Below are 21,423 nucleotides of genomic sequence, written 5' to 3'. Positions count from 1 at the left end.
GGTTTCTACAGTTAAAATCTGGAGCCACTCAGGTACAGAAGTGCTTTGTCACCACTGCCATGAGGATTTAGAGGATTCATTCCTACAACTTCTTCATAGGATTTAGAAATCGAGTTGTGGAAATAGAAAACTCAAAGGAAACACAATGGTTATTTCCCACAGACTGTTCATCAGAGCAGTAGCAGGAAGGCCGTATCACTGTTCCTTAATGTTCAGAGATGGGTTCATGTACAGAACCCCATGGCACAAAAATAACGTATTTCTTAGAAGAGTGTGCAGCTTAAAATAACCCCAACATATTTTCTATTTCACTTTCAGTTTATGGCTTCTTTAAAAAAACATAAGTTTACTTTCTACCTTCCTCCTAGGCCCAGTCCTGAAGTCTGAACTGGTCAGCTTAATGTACTAATTCTTTTATTTTGCATGTCTCTCAGAACTTCTTGTTCTGGATTGACATTCGCACAAACAGGTCCTAAACACCAGGTCCTGTCAGGTCTCTCTCAGTGTGTAAGAACCTAGGGAAAAATCAGTGGCTTAGAAAGGAAGTTCTGAGAAGGCCAGAGGTGAATGAACATGCAAAAATCCAAAATTGTTCTTCTCTGGGAGGTACTTGGGCTTCAGAAAGGAAATTTATAATAGGGGCTGCACTTAGCCCTTTCATCCACCAGTGCATAAGCACTGAAGCAGCTGATTGCATAGGCATTACAGCTGACTGCATAGGCATTACTACTTTCTGTGTGGGAACAATAATCTTTCTTTTGTCCATACAATATAGAATTAAGGCCTGGGTCACCTTAGTCCCTCCTACCCCTCATTCTATGTTGGCTTCTTCCCTATTCTTTGTGTTAACTATAGTGCCACACCACCAGTCCTGGATACTGAAATCCTCTCCAACTCAAATGGGTAAGGTGTAAGCTATAAGCCTCATAAGCATCCTCTGTCTTGTGCAGCTCACATAGGCCATCAGTTGCTGAGGAAAATGGTCAACCAGCTCCATATCTTCAGCAAAGGGGCAGTGACATTGCTGACCTCTCTGGACTGGGAACCTCAAAAAAAGCCCTACTTTTACCATGGGTAGGACAGTAAACAGCCATTACATTTTGGGTCTCTCTAAAGCAGAAGAGCTCAGTCCCCACAGATGTTTCAGCGTAAGTGTGCCAGTGGATTTCTCCATGTTTCTCTGTGGCATAGTGGCACCTTCTGTGAGCTGCTCAAACCGTGTCACTGAAAGAAATTTTAGGACAATATAGTGACATCTATATTGATGTTTCCTAGTGCACTTACCTCAGGGACGAAAGGTGTTTTTTTTTTCTTTTTTAATAATTCTAGCCAAAACAGTCCTGCCAACAACATTTTGTTGCGTGGACTTAGTCCAAGCTAGAACAAATCAACTACCTAGAGACTCTGCGCTCAGAGACCTGGCAGTCAGCCATTTTCTTTCATCTTCTAGACCACATTAAGATGTGACTGTTTTCTTTTTTGTTTCTAGGAGACATTGGTTAAAATTAACAACAACAACAACAAAAGATCATTATCGTAATACAATGTTGAATATGCTAACGATATCATGGACATAAAAGATAAACATGGTAAAAGATGAAATATTGCTGTGTGAAGGAATTCCTAGAAGCAGAAGGCTCTAATGAGTAGGCAAAAATGATATAATGATGCTAAAATGGTAACAGTTAATTACCTTAGCCTTACACAGGGAACTGTAGTCCACTGTCAGAGAAAAAAGAGACACCAAGAACTGAGTTGTCTTAAACTTTCAAAGTGTAACACAGATGTAAAACATTAAACATGACTGACTTAATCTTATATATCTGTCACTTTCTATAGAGTCCAGCTAAAAATTTTACATCAGAGAAATCTAGAATCATGCCTTCTGTCCAGCATCCTAGCATATGGCTGTCTTAGCTACCTGTGGACTTACACAAGTGCTACATCTTAGATCCGGGCTGGCACATTCTGTATGCCAATCATAAGTTTATCTTTTACAGTTGCGATGATAGAAACTCAAAGGTCTAGAGCTCCAGCTGAAGTCTCTGAAGATCCCTGCACACATTAACTGGCAACCACTGCTGAGGATATAAAGCTGGACAATCCTTTCAGAGGAACTTACAGCACTGCTATTTCTAAAGCTGAGTACCAGGACAGCACAGTTACATACGAAAACATGGGCAGCAAGTAATGTTAACTACAATTGTTTAAGCACTGAAAATTATCAGAATGGAAGCTCATACAAAAGTTTGGAAAGAATTGTTTACACATCTCTAATTAGAATGTGAAACTACGGTACACAGGGTGGATTCTGTTCCCATTGTAGCCATTGCATGCTTTTCCCCATATTGCAATCTGTTTGTTTATATCTGATTTATCTGGAGAGAAAAACAAACACAGAAACACACCAGTGAGGTAAGGAGGACTTTTGTATATAATGTCATTAAAGTTTTCCAACATGCTTTACTCCTTGACTTGATTTACTTATTCATCTGCTGTTGAGCTTTAGTGCACCAAGAGGAACCAGGCCCTCAACAAACCGAATCCCACTTGTTTGGGAAACAGACAGCAGTTTTACGGGGACCTGCTTTCTCTGGTTCATTTTCCCACTTCACTAAACATTGTCCAAGTACTACTGAGATCCATTTAATACAATTTCCTAGTGAAGGAATACGTCTTACATTGATTTGAATGACCATTTTCTTTTCTTTTCTTTTCTTTCCTTTCCTTTCCTTTTTTTTTTGAGAATATTATGTAGACTAAATATTAAGTCCCACTTTCTTGAAACTCAGAATATGAGTAACTTTGATTGGAATTAGAATATATTTTTATAGGCAGCTTTGGAAGAATCATCATTGAGTCAGGTCCAATTCTAAGCAGATTTGTTGGAAGCATTTGCTTTTCTACAACAATTGTAGTGATTGGAAATGGTATGTGGGTGCCCTCACACTTGTATTTTTCTATACTTACTTGAGCAAGAAACTCTCCCTGATAGGTTTAAGCAGCCATAAGCAGTAAAAAAGAGTTAATAAATTTCTTTATCATCAGGGTAAATCACTTATTTGGGACCTGGGTGATTATGGTGTGTTCCCTAATAACAGGATTGCACAGGACAGGTAGCGCTGCTAAAACCATCCACTTTAACTGTAGAATATTAAAATATGTGTTCATTACATAATCTGTTTACAAATCTTTTTGTTTATCACAAAATAAGGTATTTGAGGTTAAAAATAGTCTGAGGAAAAAATTACCCTCAACATTAAATTAAATTATAATCCAATCTGTTCAAAACACCCAATTAGATGCTATAGGTTCACTTATTTCCATTTTTGTGGAAAAAGGAAGAATTACAAAAATGATCGGTTAATCTGCTTTATTTGGAGATCCCAAGATACAAAAAAGGCCATGAGGCTCATGGGACTGAAGTTACTGTAACTTCATATTTTAGGATAATGTTCTCCAAAGACTTTTGAACATTTCCTTGCTTGGCTGTTATACAGTAAGTGTACTGTGAGATTTCAGGCTGACCTTTAGCTTTTGGAAATGCTGAAGTCTGTGTTTGCAGAACAAGCCTGCAAATTTCAGCTAAACAGAAGAAGGAAAAACAGTGAGGACTGTTTTGTTACAGGTTTGACTCATTTCTTTTTAACAAAAAAATACTGCTGATTCAACAGAAATAACTAGAGACACTTAAAGTGGAAAGTAATGGAAATGTTTATACTGCAAGTAAAATCTGAGTAACGGGATATTTTCCAATAGATGGCTTACTATAGTTGCCACTTCATAGCCTCTGAAGGCTGCTGAACTTCCTGCCAGATCTGAATCTACTTGCAACTCCTCTTTCTCGGGCTCTGCTAAGAGATGGAAAGGAATCACACCTGCTGTTTGCCCTTCTTCGACGATCTCCTTCTCTGCAGAACAGACTGTGGAATGTGTGCCAATGCCCTAATCAATATTCATCTAATAAGCTTCCTCTAAAGAAAAAACAAACAAAAAACTAACAGTCATTTCTCTATGAGTGAGCAAACTCAACCTCTTTTGAGTTCTCACAATTCTACTTAAAACTTACTAAAATTAGAATGTTGTCCTTTTTAATTCATCACAAAACCAATAGCTTAGGCTGAGACAATGCCAGTGGTTTTCAGACCCACTTTTCCCAGTAGGCTGCCTTAAGGGACTTTTATACTGGGAAATATAACTAATGTCTTGTTTGTTCTCATAGCTGGCTTGGGACAGCAGAGTTCCAAAAGAAATAGGAGAGTGATTTGTTTATGTTAAGATATAGCCCTGATCTAAGATGTCATCTCTTTTTTGATTTCTCCCATAACTTCAGTTCACTCAGAATCAGATGCTTCTTTTTTAGAATGATTAATTGTAAAAATGCTTCCTAGTATCTGTGTTCAAGATTTCTCAGTTCATCTCATTTGAGTGTGACAGCAGGCAAGAATGAGGTGCAGAGAGCAAATGTTGCTCCGGAAGAAAGTGGAATAATTTTTCAGTTCACAATCTGAAGGACTCACTCTCAGTTCTACTTAGCACAATATTGTGGAATAGTCAAAATTGGCTTGAACTTTTCATATTTCCTTTGAATGCTAATTAAATAATTTATAATTAAAAACCCTTTTAACTTGGAAAGGTTTCCGCATACCAGCTTATGTTTGATGATAGGGAGACTGTCGTCATGACATTGTTTTCCTTATCTTACTCATTTGTTTCTGCAAGGCCAGGACATGTGTGTTGAATGTAGGGACAAGCTTATATTTGGACGCAAAAAAAATGAGCTGCCATTATCCTCATGCCCTCCCACATTTTCCACAGAAATAAAGAACAAAGTTAGCACCCTTTCCTACATCTTTAAAATCCTCTTTTGCAGTGGAAAATCAACCCTAGGAGAAACTCCAGAAAGAGCTATGCTAGGATATTACAGAGTACAAGCAATTGTTTAGATAGTATTCATTTTTGGTGATCCACGGTGTTGGAGACCAGAATAACTTTCTGAGTTGAACAACAGAGTGGATGGAGAGGAGCTCACAAATCTCAACTGAATCACTTTGCCTAGAATTTGAGTTAAAAGCAAAGCAGACATTTTTTGTGACCCCCACCCCCCAAGTTTCTGAATTAAAATAGGTACTAAAAAACGACCAAGTAATTGCCGTTTCGTGCATAATGGGAGACTTGGCAGAAAACAAAGATATTTGGAGAAAGTCTGGTGGCTGGCATGGGTCATCATGCATTTTGAGAATTACAGAAAAAATGAGGAGCAGAAGTATAGAAGAAAGAAGACTAAATGCCTTGAATCTGATGGTGATCATTAACAGGAAATTCTCTTGTTGGAAAGTTCTAATTCCTCTGTTGAATTGTTGCAAATTCTCCCTTATTATTGTATGCCATACTTCTAAATACACAGATTCTATTACCTTTTCATATCAGGAGTTTAAGGAAAACCTGGAGTATAGAGATGGATGAAGTATAAATCTCTACACTAGTCGTATTTATTTGTAGGGAAAGAGTTTTCCCTACCATTTCATGGTCCATAGGTATCTGTGTATACTTCAGGGGCAGGAACATAACATTCCCAAACTTATTCCACAGAGCTGAAGCTATAGTTTATACATATGCAAAGACTATCTACGTGTATCATTAGTTTTTTAGAAAATGTCATGACATTTTGGTACTAGACAGTCCAAATAGGATGCCAGCGCTGCTGTTCTAACACAAGGCTTCTCAGAGCAAGTCTAGATGCAGATCAAGTGAATAGAAAGCTGTGCTAACCAAACAGTTATTGACCTTGTGTTACCCATGGCAGGAAGCATTTTGTTTTTCTCTTACATTTCCCTGCATAACTGTAGTAAAAACAAGAGACTACCAGAAGTTTTTTTTGGGGTGTGTGCCTGTCTTCCCCTTGATATTTCAGTCCTTATCTGCTCTTTTAGTGTAGGGCCTCCTCAGTAGAGGTGACTCATAATGCTGAAGCATTCTCCAAATGCAAGGCGAACAAGCATTTGCAAGGGATTAGGCTGAGGTCAAAATTCACTCCAGACTGTCTATTTAGGTATAAATTTGGGTCAGAAGAGTTTTTAAGTTCTAAGAATTTAAGTTAAGTTTTAAGAATTTAAGTTCATTAAATCATTCTGCCACCTAGCTCATACTAGCCATAATTTAAAAGGTAATTACATTGTGTTCTGAGATCAGTTTTGCCAGATGAGCCTAGATGAAAGGTTCTGATACAGACACTGGGAGCTGTATGATTCTTATCTTTCGTAACCAGACCTTGTCACAGTCACCAGTAGGTTTGTTAAAGCAAGTGGAGTAATCTTTGTAAGATGACTACTGGATCCCCACTAGCACAGAACATAGCTTCCTACATTGCCCCAAACAGGATGGGAGAGATCATATTATACACTCTTCTTTGGCTGCTGCCTTCTTTTATAAAATCAGTGCAGACCTAAAGGAGTCCAAAGAGTTCCATGCTAAATTACTACAGAGAAGATTGCATTAATCTTCTTTCATGCTGTTTTGTCAGACACAGAGGTAAAGTGGTCCTGCTTTGGCTATTATTTTCAAAAATTCATGTTACAGGTACTCTTTCTCTCTAAGAATGTCAAAGATGAAACACTATGGCTATGTTTAGAGTACAATTCAAGACATGTTTCTCTGTATGGCCTTTTCTGTTACTGTGGCAACTACAAATTTGATAAGGTCCTCTAGACTTGCCTCCAGACTAGTTTTTCTTCTTTCCTGTAAAGTTATTTAGGTAGTTGCTAACATTCATTATAGATGTAAGGGGCTGCTTGCACCTCAAGAGATTACATACTGCACTGATTTCCTGTGAAATAACCCCATATCTACCCACTATGCTTACAACCTCTTGCAATTTCACTCTGTCAAACTGCAGTCATCATGAATTATGACTTGTAATCAGAGTAAAAATTCACTTGAAAAATCTCTGAAAAACAGCTTCTCGCCATAAGGATTAAATGATCTTAGTCCATTCCTGACAGAAGTTTGCTTAAACTCTTCTAAAACCCTCCAGTGAAGGAAATTCCAGGACTCCTAGGTTAACTCTTTCATTGCTCTTAGAAATATTTAAGATGTGAATCTAAATTTTATTTGCTGTAAAGTTGATTTCTTGCTACTTCTTACCCTATACAGAAGATCAAACAAATGTGCTGCCTTCTTGATAAGTTTTCTGTTGTGAAGAGGTTAAGTCTTCCCACCCAACTCTATAGCTGTTTTTTTTTTTTTTTTTCCCGTCCAAAGAGAAAGACTGAATACACTAAATTCCTCCACAGCTTCCTCATAGGTCATGCTTTCTAACTCTTTTAGCATCCTTGCTGGCCTACTTTGGACCATCTCCAGTTTGCCCAAATCTTTCTGAACTTGACAGAGCACTCACTGTGCCAAATAAAGATGAATAATTACCTCCTATGTTCTACAGATTGAGTTGTCCTATCAATGCGGCCCAGTATCATGTTTCCCTGTTTCCTTAAGGAACAACAACAAAAAAAACGACAACCCCTAAAAACCTCCTGAACCTGCAGTCTTCCCTTATTTAGTTTATAAACACACTAAATGACCCCCAGAACCTCTGCAAAAGAGCCAGTGCCAGCAAGATACTTCTCTTCTTGTTTTTATAAATTCATTTTCTCTTTCCCAAGTAGAGGAGTTTGCTTTAATGTAACAAAATTTATAACTTCACTTTTTATCTTCCATTTTCCAGATCATTCCAAACATGGCTCTTTATAACACCAGCAGTCACACCCAGTGGGCTATCATCAGCCAATTAGTGTATACTATTTCTTCACTAAACAACTAACAGAAAAAGTGTTAGGAGTGGATTCATGGCATAAGCCTACAATGCTGCTTGAAATAGCCCTCTAGCCTCAAAGTAGAATATTACTTTTTAAAAAACATATAACTTTCTTAAGGATCTAACCTTACAAAGTCCTGCCAATACAATGATAAATGACTTGAAAGGGTTGTAACAAAAACTCTTCACTGGTTTCTCTGAGCACAGCATTAATAGTTTTCTTATCAAAGATGGAATCCTGTAGCAATAAAGTGTGGTATGCTTTGTACAACAGATAGAGAAACTCACAGGAAATCTGTCATTAATGATAACAGCCAATTTTCAATTCCAAGGGGATCGTTTCCTAGCTAATGAGCTCTGGTGAAAGTCCTTATGACCCCACACCAAATAACATGTCAGGTGGCACAGCAGCACAAAAACTGCTGTATCATAATCAATTTAGTGAGAATGAATTGAAAAAAAAAAAAGAAAAATGTTCCAATCTCAGCTAGATCTACATGTTTGTAAATAAATATCAAACTTCTGGTTCTTATTGTTAGTCTAATGGGACTCTAAAAATCATATTAGGAAATATGAAAATGGTATGGACTGAAAAGTAGCAATACTTTTAATGGACAATATGAAGAATGTTTTAGAATGAGGTTATACCTCTATCATAACTTATTTTAGGATGGCTTTTAATATAGCTGCTGGAATATTTCACATCTAAATATTGCTCTTTGTAAGACTGAGATTTATATTCAGTATTTTGGAGAAAATGTCTGTATTTTCATGAGGAGAAGTCTCAAGCTTTCCTTTTTTTTATTTTTGTTTTGTTTGATTTGTTTTGGTTTTGATTTTTTTTTACCCCACCTAACTGAACAACTTTTCATACTTCACTTCTGTCAAAAAAATATTCAGATATGGAAAATTGCACCACCCAGAACTGTAGCTGCAGGGAATATAATTTTTGTGTCTTCAGTACTACTTTGAGTTTTAATTTTGGCTTTATCTCCCTTTCTTTTTCTCTGCCATGTTTCTCTTTTGCAACATAAAAAGACAACTACTAAAAACTTGTAGGATAGTTTTACAATATGTATGCAGGGTAGCAAACAGTACTCTGGTCTGCAAGTAACAGTTGCACAAAAAAATTAACATAGTTCATCTAATTGTGCCTGTATTGGGCCTATTAAGTAAAAAAACAAACAAACGAACAACAACAACAACAAAAAACAACAAAACCAAAAACCATCATGGTATGTACACAGATCTGTAATTTACTTTGTATGTGCCCAAAAAGGGCCATTTCTGATAGGGAATGTCTAGGAAATGTGATTGTTAGGAAAGAGAAAAATGATCCTATTATCACACTTTCTGTGTAGTGGATTCACTGCCCTCTACTGTCTTAGATGAGAGCAAAGCCACTAGGGAACAATTTAACTTCTCTTGACAAACAGTAATATAAACTGACTGGGAAAACCTGTAATAATAAAACAATAGTCTCACCTGTTTCTTAAAAAAGAATTAAGCTTTGTACTAGCAGTAAAGCTTTCAATTAAAATATCATGCATTTAGAGTAAAGGTCTTTGTTATTATCTCATTAAAGTAAAATATTTGAACTACATTATACTGCTTTGTACGAAGGGTACTGTTTGTGTGTTCACCAAAGCAAAAGTAGTACAAAAAATAATTAACAGTAAAGAAGTTGAGACATGTAGGGTCTTGGATCTTCAGTAACATTTAATGTTTAAAACTCCACCCAGATTTCAGACCTTAGAGTAAATGAGAATCTAGTCAGTCATTCATTTGATGGTGTTTACTTAAGAATAAACTGAGATTTAGTCTTTTTTGACTACAAATGTATCTACACAACTAATGAGATGCTGACGTCTGAAACCAAGACTTCAGGTGTGTCTATATAGTGCAATGGAAAGTACATATTCTGGACAAGCTCTTCAAAACCCGCTAGAATAGTGCAACATATCACCTTACTATAAGGTAATAAAACTTGAGGTTGAATGGTAATAATGAATTTCACCATTCTACTTTTAAGAACTAGCTTGTTCAGAGAGATACTTGGGCCTTCCAGTGCTAATCAGCATGATATATAGATTCAGATTTTAAAAGTGCAAGCAGCTTTTTGAACTGTTTAGTATACAGGGTGATTTTCAGTACAGCACAGACTCTACTAAAAAACTGTATGACTTGTATCTAAATATATTTGATGTATTTAAGATGTAATGACATAATGTAGTGCTACTTAGGTCACTGAGCTCATAAGAAGTATAACAACAGCAACAGGGGCAGTAACAAGGTGAAAATGACGAGTATATTTTCATCTCAAGATAGCAGCTGGAGATAGTATCATCACACCTATTCCAATAGCATAATTTCACATTGCAAATATGCAAATTCCAATTCAACAGTTCATTGAGCACTTCCCACTCTGTTCAAACATATACAAAAAATGTCACACTGCCACTTCGTATGTTCTGGGGCTCACAGTAACTTGCCAAGAGAAGCTGAAGAGGAAAAGAGGCAGCTAACACCAAACAATCAGTAATCCTCAAGAACTCTACACTGAGAGCTGGTTTTGTGCATTTAAAAAAAAACCATAGATGTCACTCTAAGCAACTACCATATGCTGTGTTCTGTGAAAGTCCTCACTAATGTTGCCAGTCTGCTTAAGCAGCCACATTCAGACTATACTTTGGAAAATCCTCGTTACTCGCCTATATTGAACACTGTCCATTCCCTGCTCGGTAGTTACCAGTCTTTCGTCCCTTTCTGTTCTTCCCAAATACTGTTCTTACTGTCTTAATAAAATGCATGGCGCCTTCTGTCAACTTTCCTCTCTGTCTCAGCTGTTCATGTGACTGGTGAATGACAGTTTCAGCTATGCCCATACTCACGATCAGTTATTTCAACTATCTATTTTGACACAAGACCTCCTAAAGGAATCCTGTCAAGATCAGTTATTGTCCTCCCTTTAGTTACAGCATACATATGGTTTGCATCCACACCCCAATATGGAAATTTATATATTGATACTTTTTTTTTTTTAATTATTATCTTCCAGAGTGACCCCACTGTGGCTGAAACCATCATGACTATGATTGAGGACCATTTTTATCTTGGTGCTCTCAAAGATATAACATGGTTCTCAGAATAAAAAAAAAACTTCCTTCGTGTAAGAAAATCATGATGCCCTGTCCAAACATTTAGTATTTACATGGATTAACATGAAAGTAAACTCTTCAGTACAATCTCAGAACAAAATATACTGAGCGTGTATAGTTCTGACGTATGGTTTTTCTTTATAACTACCATATGGTAGTCAGTTACCATACTTTAAAAAAGTTCATAAAGCTAGAGATGGAGGTAGTAGTTAAAATACAATTTTAATAGTGTCAGCTGTAGTTTTATACATATGCTTTATGATAATCCAGTATAATTTGTATCATATTTCTTTCCATATCACAGAAAAGCAAGAATAGTGGGATGAAAGGCAATCTCCCACATTTACCTCGTGTTTATTATATAAGATTTATATATATATCTAGTTTTAATGACAAACACATAAGATGACAGACAAACACACACTGCCAAAAGGAAGTCATTAAACATCGTTTTGAAGTCAGACAGAGAATCAGTGAAATCTGCGAGAGTGGTATAGAAAAAAATATCCAGGATCCAAACCCAAAAAGACTCTTCTGCTCTTCTTGAAAGAAATGTTCATACTGTCCAATAAATAATCAGAAATCTTTATTTAGTCTGAGACAAGAATTTTGAAAGGGTGAATACTTGAGAAGTGAAAGGTGTTGCAGTCTGGTCACAGTGAGACAATCAAGTATAAAGAGCTTGAGTAATACTCGCATAAACCTGGCCTTACAAAAACTGTGCAGTTTTCCTTGATACTGTGGCTAGCCAATTCAACGGGATTGTAAAAAGTTCAGAGCTTCACCTTCCTGGCAACAGGATATACACAACTTCTGCTGGGGACTATATATCGACCTCCCTCCTATTTGTTTTTTTTATAAACATTCATCCTTCCCCATTAAATTGTTCCTACCATTATAATACCTTAAGTATTTTAATATTAAATGAATAAATAAATAAAATAATTTCAGACTTTGCCTGGTCAATTAGTTTTCACAAACTTAGACATACTCTAATAGAAAAATGATTTAACATTTTCTCTGTCTGATTTCTTTAACCTAGTTTGTTTCACCTCTTGTTTTGGACTCTCAGAATAATTATTATGGCAAATACTTTTCTAAAACATATAAACACAAAAGGACTCCAAGATTAGTAATGTGTTTATAAATATTTTGGAAGTTAGTGGCTTTTCAAGCAAATCTTTATGCTTAACTAAATTCAGGCTTACATACACAAACAAAATACAGATGTTTTCTGTAACTATGCATTTTGTGCTGCTGATCTAACCTTCAGCTATTTAGAGGAGGCCTGATGATCAAAACATTGTACAATCATGACTTACAGACTGATGGTGTTTGTATACAGCATAATGCCATTGCTCAATTTTATTTGTCTTTTACAGCAGTATTTCAGAAGGAAAATATTGCTTTTTTCAGAGTTCTAAAGAACAGTTTGAGCTTCCTACCTTTCTCATTACATCCTTTAAGTAGCTTTTTCCTTTTATTTTTCAGAATACGTTATTGACATTAGAATATTATGCACTGAAAACAGAAGCATGCTTATTTAGAGACATACAAGATGAACATTAAAGTTGAAGAAAATTTTGCAAATTTTCTAATGGTATTCAATCAAATTTTGAAGTTAGTATCAAGTAAGTATTTGCAAAATAAACAGAAAGCCCATTTGAATGAATAAATATGCATCCTGCAAAGCTTGTACTCACCATTTTAGATGATCAGTCAATGAGGATGAAAATTTCAGGTCTGAAGTCGTCTCCTTTGTTTTCAGCCCTTTCAACTTTCTTTCCAACATACCCATCCGATGTAGGATAAGAAGCTTGACTGATGAAAGTTTATATACTTCACTGTAAACAAACAAAAAGATAGCTTAGCTCAATTAAGACTTGCCTTTCTCTAGCTCAGAATTTAACCTTGGAGCTTATAGGCCTTTATTGTTTTTTTTGGATTAGGCATCTATATGATATTAATGCACCCATATTACATTTTACAAATGGTAACACTATGTAATAGATTTATGCTGTTATTAAAGAGCTAGTGTCCATGAAATGGAAATTTGCATTTATTTAGTAGTCACCAGTTCTAGTCTTCCTCTGTACAACAGATAAGAAAATGAAAACTAATATGAGTGTAGAAAACAGTATCTTACAATTACTTCATGAAACCTGTGGTGGAAATGACACTGAAAAAGTTAATTGAGAATATATTAAGACAACCGACTGACCAGATGTACAACATTTTAAAAAGTATCTTCTCAATATCATACAATTGCTATGTTTATTAATAAAAAGGAAAGTATAAAGTCCACTGCCATGGGAACGCATAGTAGACAGCGGTCTGAATTAACCTGTACAGCCTTAACCAGCTACTCGTTCAGGAGACAGTGTAGAGATTTGTTTAGCCCCAGAAGGAGACTGTTCAGGAACTGGGAAGAGGCAGCCTGGGATTCCTGTCTGAGACAGCTGCGAAGTGGATCAAATTAGGAACGTGTCTTTGCTGCAGGGTAAGCCAGCAGTGCTGATGACATTTAGGAAGGAAGAGAGGACTGCCACGGGAATATTTCTTGTGTGCTTTCTCAGTGAGGCAAGGGAAGGTATAGAGGCACTTCCTAGGAAAGAGGAAGGAGAAAATTTCAGCTCAAAGCAGAATTAAGTTCTTTGCACAGGTAGGGAAGGATGAGGAGCTGGTTTCTGTTGTGGTACTCGGAGAATGAATGAAACATTGCAAAAGACCTTTTTTAGAACAACATAGTAAAATTATCACCAAGTTCGTTAGGTTTATCATGATTAATCCCTTACAATTACTCCAGTTACCTGCGATTTTTTTATAGCTCACGTGTGGCTCCTAGATGTTCTGGTCATAAAAAGTAATAGTGTACTGCTCTGGCACATTTGCACTAAAATGAGCACTCCAATTATGTGGATGGCAATTTTTTTGTTGTGGCCGGTAACTCAGCCACTTAGGGGCAGTGTTGCTCTGTTGAAAAGTGCAGAGACCTGTTAAAATTTACCTCTTTCTTTCCAGCTTAATGATCTCTTTCTAATTTATTTCCTTTAAGTGCAGTCCCTATATTCACAACATAACAAATGCCTGCAATGCCAGTAGTGTCACCCAATTGTTCTGTTCCTGCCCAATATTCAAAACCAAGATAGACAGTATGTGAAACAGATTTCACCAATAAATCTAAGAAGGTACCTGTGTGCACAGTAGTTTGTCCAGAGCAGCGGTTCCCCAATATACTCAAACTGCTTCTGGTACTTTTAACAATATGCCAGGACTAGCATGTCAATGTATTCAAAAGAATTTAAAAAATACATTTCAATATTGATAACGGTACTTCTGAAGAGCAAGTGTCAAAACAGAGTGCGTTGTTTCTCCTGCTGTTCCTGGTTCAATACATTGGATGGATAAGAAATTTCCCTAGTGCAGACTATTTGGAAATTGATGCCTATGCTTCTGCTTTGCCACCAACTAATTTGCCTTGTGTTGTCTTCTGCATGACACAAGACTGCTTACTGTCTTATATTACTGAAATGCAGAGAGCAATTCCATTTTTTTTCCACCCCTAGTTCAAATAGTCTGGCTCTACATAATTTTATTCACCTGAAGTCAAACAGGTTATATCACAGCTAGCTAGACAATGTAAAAACAGAAATATAAAACTAAGGCAAGTTAAGACCAGAATCAGTTCAGTTCTGACTCCATTTAGAATTCATTTTAGGAGCCATGTCAGACTGCAGCAGAAATGGACGAGCATCCTTAATTTAGCACTACTACCTCATCTACTCCTCACTCAGGCAAAACCATATTGGCCCTAACTGCTGCGCTAACATTTCCAACAGCTGCTAAAACCAGTGTTACCTGGGCTGCCTCCAAAAGCTTGGCCAGACCTGAAAGTCTCCCTTACTTCACTGACATATTATTCCCTGGAAGCCAAATGGTCGTCTTAAAACAGTGGCAGAAATGACATTGAGAAAGTTAATTGAGAATGGTTTTATCCAATTCTGTTCAGACCTTTTTCCTATCTATTCATACAAAATTAGATACTAAGAGTAACACAGAGTTGTGTTTGCTGAATGATTCTACATCAGGAAAAAACAGGCTTCAGAATAAGGCTCCCTAGCAAGCCATGCTGAAAGCCAGGATTTTAGACACTGCTTCTTTGTTCTGCTGTTGACTGTGACAGCTACTCTTAGGCCACCACACTAGTCTGCTTTTTTTTTTTTTCCTGCAGCATTCAATCAGCTTAAGTGCACTTTGTGCTCTGGATAACAACAACAACAAAAACATAGCTGGAAGTACTGAATCTGTAATATCAAATTTTACCTAGTTTCGCATGTGGGACACGATGATAACTTGCAGGGTTTTCCCAGTGCTGTCACCTGTTTGCACAGTAAGTTGTCTTCTGGCACCAGACCGTGCTTGGAACCATTCCTTCTCTCTTGCATCATCACTTGTAATAAAGAGCCTTCTTAACCATTTTTAATGGCTAAAACAATATTTTCAAGAACTTGTGATAAATTAGAATAACATTAAAAACAAATACTGGGTCTTCAGTTCTGATTTCTGTTCCCTCTCCCCACAAAAGACATCCAAGTCAGAGTATCTTTTTTTTCTTTGTTTGTTTTTTTCCAGTTTTACACAGAAGAATCAGGTCCTTTTTCTCTCCCACTAAGTAACAAGTTTTCTCCTTTATTATATAAAAAAGTAATGATCTCCTCGGCACAGCCTTATATAGCTCTTTGAGTAGAATCTCTCTCTAAAAATAGAAATCTCTTTGACATTGAAGTGCCAGGCAACATGGAAACTGTTGCATTTCAAACTGAAGTTTTGGAAAGTGCCCTCTGCAGTTCTTCTACAAGTGTCCCACAAATGCGCAAAATGCATGACCTGTCATGAACTTTGAGTAAATGAGATTTTGTTTGCAGTCAGTGCTGTTGCAGCAATAGCTTCTTAGAAACAAGCAATAAAAAAAGAATGCAGCACTGGCAAAAGGTGCTGGATTTACAGCTCTGCAAAATAACACCCTTTCTTTCCCCCTCCCCCTGCCTTCGTACACAACTGCCAGCCTTTCCCAGACTGCCTGACTGGGCAAGATTACCCTGAGTTAAGCCCAACACTTGCACTGAGGACAGAAGGGCAGACGAAAACAAGCAAACAGAAATCTCACATGTCAGTGTAGCAGTTTTTCCAGTTCTCAGGCAGACATTCCTCTTGGGAATACACAGAAAGGAAAAGGCAGAGGGAACACAAATCCTCTTGGTCCAGCTTTTGAAGATGCTGACAACTTTCTCTCAACTAAAGTCAAAGAAAGAAAAAGCCATCAACTCCGTCAGCATGCCTGAACTGGAGACTGTAAGGATAGGCCTGATTCTGCAGCACTCTAAGTCCAGGAGTACTAAACAGAGCTCAGCACCTCTGTCAAACTTGCTTGGACACGACTGTGCTAGGATCTTTCAGTCTTTAGTTCCACTGCAAGTCTCATGCTCTACTTACAAGATACCTCATTTTTTACTCTGGTTGGCCCCACACTGGAATTCTGGTATATAGCCTTACACTGTATTTTATTTGAGAGCTGAAAGGCAGCTGATGAATACTGATCTCCATGTCAATTTTATGAAACATGCACAAGCTGACAAATGGGTTCAAGGACTGCCTACGCAAGAAAGCATCAAGGGGGTGCCAAAGTAAATCTTTGCAATAGACATACTTATTCCTACTTTCTTATAATTGTTTTGGGTTAAAGCCATATTAGAAGAAGCCACTGAAAAAGAAGGATGAATTTGTTTGAGGGGTTGCATCAATTCAACTATGACTGTTTTAAAGCTTACTCAAATTAAACTAAGAGAAATTGTGAAAAAAAATGAAACAGATAAGGAAATCTTCATGCCAGATTATGGACTTTAATTGTTTAATTGAAAGCGCAGGGCTAAATAACTAGTGGCAAAGTCCACAGAGGGAATAATCCCGTCTCCTAGGTCCCTGGAGGATCTGGAAACAACACCTGAGAATCTCCACCCACTATTTTCCCCCTCATTAGGGTCTTGAGCACAAGCACAGGAACCGTGCCTCCTCTGTTGTAAGAACAAACCCAGAAGGAGACCACTGCCCTCCTCTGGTAGGCATACATTTGCATGGTGTACAGCCACCCCCTGAGCCACCACTAATGCTTTCCTGACCAGCTTTATTTGAGCCATCAGGGAGAGGTGAGGCTGTTGAACATCTGAATTCCCCAACGAGTCACCAAAAAGGGGTTGTCCAGGACAGCAGGCAGAAGACACTGGGAAGCATCTACGTGAAAGTATTTTGTGAACGCACTGACATTCACAAAACATTAACCTGGTTTTGCAGAGCTTCCCTTCCTAAATAATAACATGGCTAGGCCTGTTGCTGCTTTCAGTTTTGAAAGGTTGTTTCAAAACATCACCCATGAAGTGCGAGGGACACTAAGTAACTTAGAAGACTGGTAACTAAGTTTGCATGCTTTTTGTTTATTTGTTTGTTTTGTTTTAATTAGTGAGTTCTGGGAAATCCATCTGAGACTTTACTCCGTGGCTGCAGCCATTAGGCACTACCACCTTATTTCCATGAACTGTCTAAGATATGAACAACCAAAGAAACAGAGAAATGTCAATGAAATTAGAGTAAACCAGTGAAATAAGAAATTCTGAAATTTGTTCAGTAGAGAACTTTTCAGGAAGTAGAGAAGCTCAAGTCTAGTTGAGGTATTTTGAAAAGTGAAAGAAATATAAATAGTTCAAGAGAGTAAAATGGTGGAGTTTAATGTGAAATCCTGGTAAATAAAGCTAACAGCTTGCACCGAGGACCATTTTCTTCAGTCTAACTCAATGTTTAATTTAGCTGAACGGCGCAGCTAAAGATGACTTCATGTAATGGCAGCTGGAACTCAGTCCCTGTATTGAGCTCTCAGCTGACTTTGAGCCACTGTTTGATTCACACTTCTGTGACTTGAAGCTTTGTGCCTTCCTTTTAAGAGTAGGCACTGGCCTCTTTATTTGTGCATAATACAATAACTGTTTAAAGTATATTATCTGGATGCTGCATTTCCCAACTGCTCCTGCTATTAGGTTTCTTTGAACATTCTGATTCATTTGTACTTAGGAAGTCCCCAAAGCCACCATACCCTGCAATTTGAGATCTGGCCCAATTGTACCAAACATTGTACAAACAGAAAGCTGTCTTAATAAACACTACTTTCTCCACTGGAAGTGAGGCAAAGCTTCTGGATACCTCTTCACAGTCCTTCTGGTGCTGACTGAATTGCTGCCTAGGCAGTGAGGCAAGTAGCAAGAAATACATCATTGGGCACACATTTCAGTATAACCTTGACATCATTGACAGTGATAGCTACAGCCCTCACTGAAACAGAAACCTGCAAGACGGCATTTGTTTCTTCTTGCTGCCTTTGCTATTCCTTTTGGGCGGATGATCATATGCCATGCTTGTATATTTGCAAACTCATGACATAATGGTAAGGGATTGTCATAAACAATACCATTTCTGGGAATGGACTGAGGAGAGCGAATAATGATTTCATTTTAACTGTCAACTGGACTAGTTTTGCTCCAAGGATTAAACGTGTTGTCTCTTATCCAGATTTGTAATGAGAATCCTCCCTCCCTCCTTCATCTTTCTGCCTGTCATCCCCCCACCCCCCAAGAAAATTTGGGCAGACGACCAAAGGAGAGAAAATGAGATGGGGTAGCCACATAGGACAGTGTAATTGATACAGGATATGAAGCTAGGAATGAGTGGGTTTGACAAAATGCATGCTAGTAGCTGAGTGGCTCATTTACCTGCTAGTAGGATGGATTTATGGCCTGTATGTCACTAATTAATAAGCAGGTTCTCCCTGTCCCTCCAAGTAGTCTCCCCCTCCCAACATTGCTTAGTCTGAAAGGCAGGTCACAGGACAAAACATCAAATTACACAGACATGCTTTGGATTAAACTCAGGAAAATGCAAAGAGCTCCAGGAAACTCCCTCCAACCTCCCCAATCTCCCTCCAGGACAGGAAGTTTTCTTCATACTTCTCAACACCATTTTTATTGCAATGTTCGATAACATTCCAGTGGGTAATGGTCTATTCTCTTCTTCAAAGTGAGTCTTTTCTCTTCGTTTCTATCTTTGACCCACAGCAAGGAAGATGCTGAGAGTAGTCTGACTCTCCCAGAGATGCTCTTGGGATGAAGCACACTTTACTGTTGCGCAGGTCTGTGCCCAAGGTCATCCAAATGTTGTCCAAGCAGAAAACTGCAAATTATCAGGTTCTGTATAGATCTATAGCTGTGTATGCTCTGTAACCAGATACAGCTGGGACTTGCAAATCTGCCTCAAATCTCATTCATAAACATCATCTCAGAAATTAGTTAATCCTAGATTATGCAGTTTTATAGGTCTGAGATACAGGGAAACTAGCTGGAGCTGAAACTCACAAACCAGCCTCAGTTCTCCTGAGGCAAACCTCACGACAAGCTTTGGGTCTGGAGTCCATAACCCCAATTTCAGTCACAGTGAATTATGGCCCATCCAACCTCCACCACAGATAAATGTGAGCAAATTTTATCCTAACTGATTTTGCAGCTTAAAATTACCAATTATTAGCCAAAACAGTACAACCTGGATCCACACACTTGTTCTCCCATTAACGTGCTCTCCCATATTGGACTATGGCAATCAGTAACCCAGTTTACTAAAACCGTGTTAGGCCCTGAGGCTCTGCCTGCAGTAATCCACTCCAGGAATGGTGGTCACCTGGTGTTCTTCATGAGCTGCTCATCACAGCAAAAACACCAGTTTCAGCTGTTCCTCTAATCCTGATCTGAGTCTGGAACCTCAGTTCCCACTGTCACATATGACTGAAAGAAAGGCAGTGTCCACATCAGCACATTTCACACATGATGCTGCTGCAAAAGCAGTAGGAGCTTTTGCTCTTTAATTTACATACAGAAGTTTTGAAAGCGATGTCTCAGCAGGCCTCTGGACAGCTAATGTTGATTTTCTTTGTTAGAACACAGCACTCAGTGCCAGAGGCCTAGAAAAATTGAGTGCTGTTTCAGTGTTTTAAAAGCATAGACACAAGTCATTAAACGTTCTGGTATCAGCTCTGACAGCATTAATGAAGTAGTTGGTGCAGTGACTCTTAGAATCACAAAAATGCAATTAATGACTATGGAAGATTGCTCAATACAGGACTGCACTCTCCCAACAAGATTTACTCCATCAAGGAAAATTATAATCGTGTTGATGTGACATGCTTTTTCTAAGGAACTTGCCTTGGCACCACAATTTTGCCTGAGAAATTTAAAACAGCTCATTCCTAAACCACTTAACAATATGTATTTGTCCTAGTTGACAGTTAAAGCCATATGAATGTATTTTAGCTCCAAGAACAGTCTCTGACTCCAGCACCCCACCCTCAGTTTCTGTATACTCTTTGTTTCCCTCCATTTGTCTCCAAGGACCTGGAACAACTCTTCCTAGAGGCTGGCAGCTGCTGGCATGGTTCAGGCATGCCTGTTCAGTATCTTCCTCGTACAGTTATCTCACTCTTTAGTTCTGCACCTAGCTCATGTATCTTTATTACAGTACTGCATGATGTCCATAGAATGGACTTAAAAATACCTCTTATCAAGTATCTCCCAATCAAAGAGGAAGCATATGCATATGGCCAGTTTTTTTATGCATATGGAAGCATATGGCCAGTTTTTTCCCCACCCCATCACAGAACAGAACAGAAGAACAGAAGAAGAATCCATTATTATTATTTTTTTTCCAAAAAAAAAGTTGCTGTCCTTTTAAAGAAACTGAATTTCAGGTCTGGAAGTGCACAAGTTTTCAGTTACTTCTCACACACTTTTTACTTCTTCTACCAGCAGTTCTCAAAACTCTATGCTAGAAAAGCTGTTCTCTGTGAAACAGTGTATATGTATCCTAGTATTATCTTAGTACCACCATAAGTACCTACTTTCAGGTGGCAGACTTTGCTTTTCACCTTTCATTTACCTGTCTTTTGATTGCAATTTTGGTATAAGAAGTGTGCTGCTTTTTCTGCTGGAAACACGTACTGTATGGTCTTAAGACCATACTAATGGTGCACGTGTACAGCTTCCACTGCTGTATCAATGACAAGAGCTCGGACCAAGGTTAGGCAGTGGGTATGCTTACCATAAGCACTTTTTATTGTAGTACTTGCATTGTTACCACCTAACTGCTCCATAACAGTTGATACAGATATTTATGTTTTTCATCTGTATTGGGCCATAATAGCCTCTCTTAACTTAAATCATCACAGAAGTTATTTTCTCCTTGATGCTACCTATGTACTAAAGCACTAGCTAAAGAAGCATTGCAATTGAATTATCTCCCTGCACAGAGAAGAAGAAAAAAAGGGGAGCACGGGTAGAATGTTCACAAAGAAATCAAAGTTGGTTAGGA

The 21,423-nt window shown here is 37.9% G+C and overlaps 1 protein-coding gene and 1 pseudogene across 2 annotated transcripts in view; one reads left to right on the top strand and one right to left on the bottom strand.

Moving 5' to 3' along the window:
- LOC118252062 (protein transport protein Sec24D-like) overlaps positions 1 to 21,423 on the bottom strand; it is a 197,784-nt pseudogene that overhangs the window by 96,985 nt on the left and 79,376 nt on the right.
- The window catches only part of SYNPO2 (synaptopodin 2), an 89,474-nt gene that overhangs the window by 29,696 nt on the left and 38,355 nt on the right, over positions 1 to 21,423 (top strand). The window lies entirely within an intron of this gene.

The sequence above is a fragment of the Cygnus atratus genome, chromosome 4, assembly GCF_013377495.2.
Source record: "Cygnus atratus isolate AKBS03 ecotype Queensland, Australia chromosome 4, CAtr_DNAZoo_HiC_assembly, whole genome shotgun sequence".
Taxonomy (NCBI): domain Eukaryota; kingdom Metazoa; phylum Chordata; class Aves; order Anseriformes; family Anatidae; genus Cygnus; species Cygnus atratus.
The sequence above is the reverse complement of the archived record's forward strand: the minus strand, read 5'-3'. Positions and strand labels throughout refer to the sequence as shown.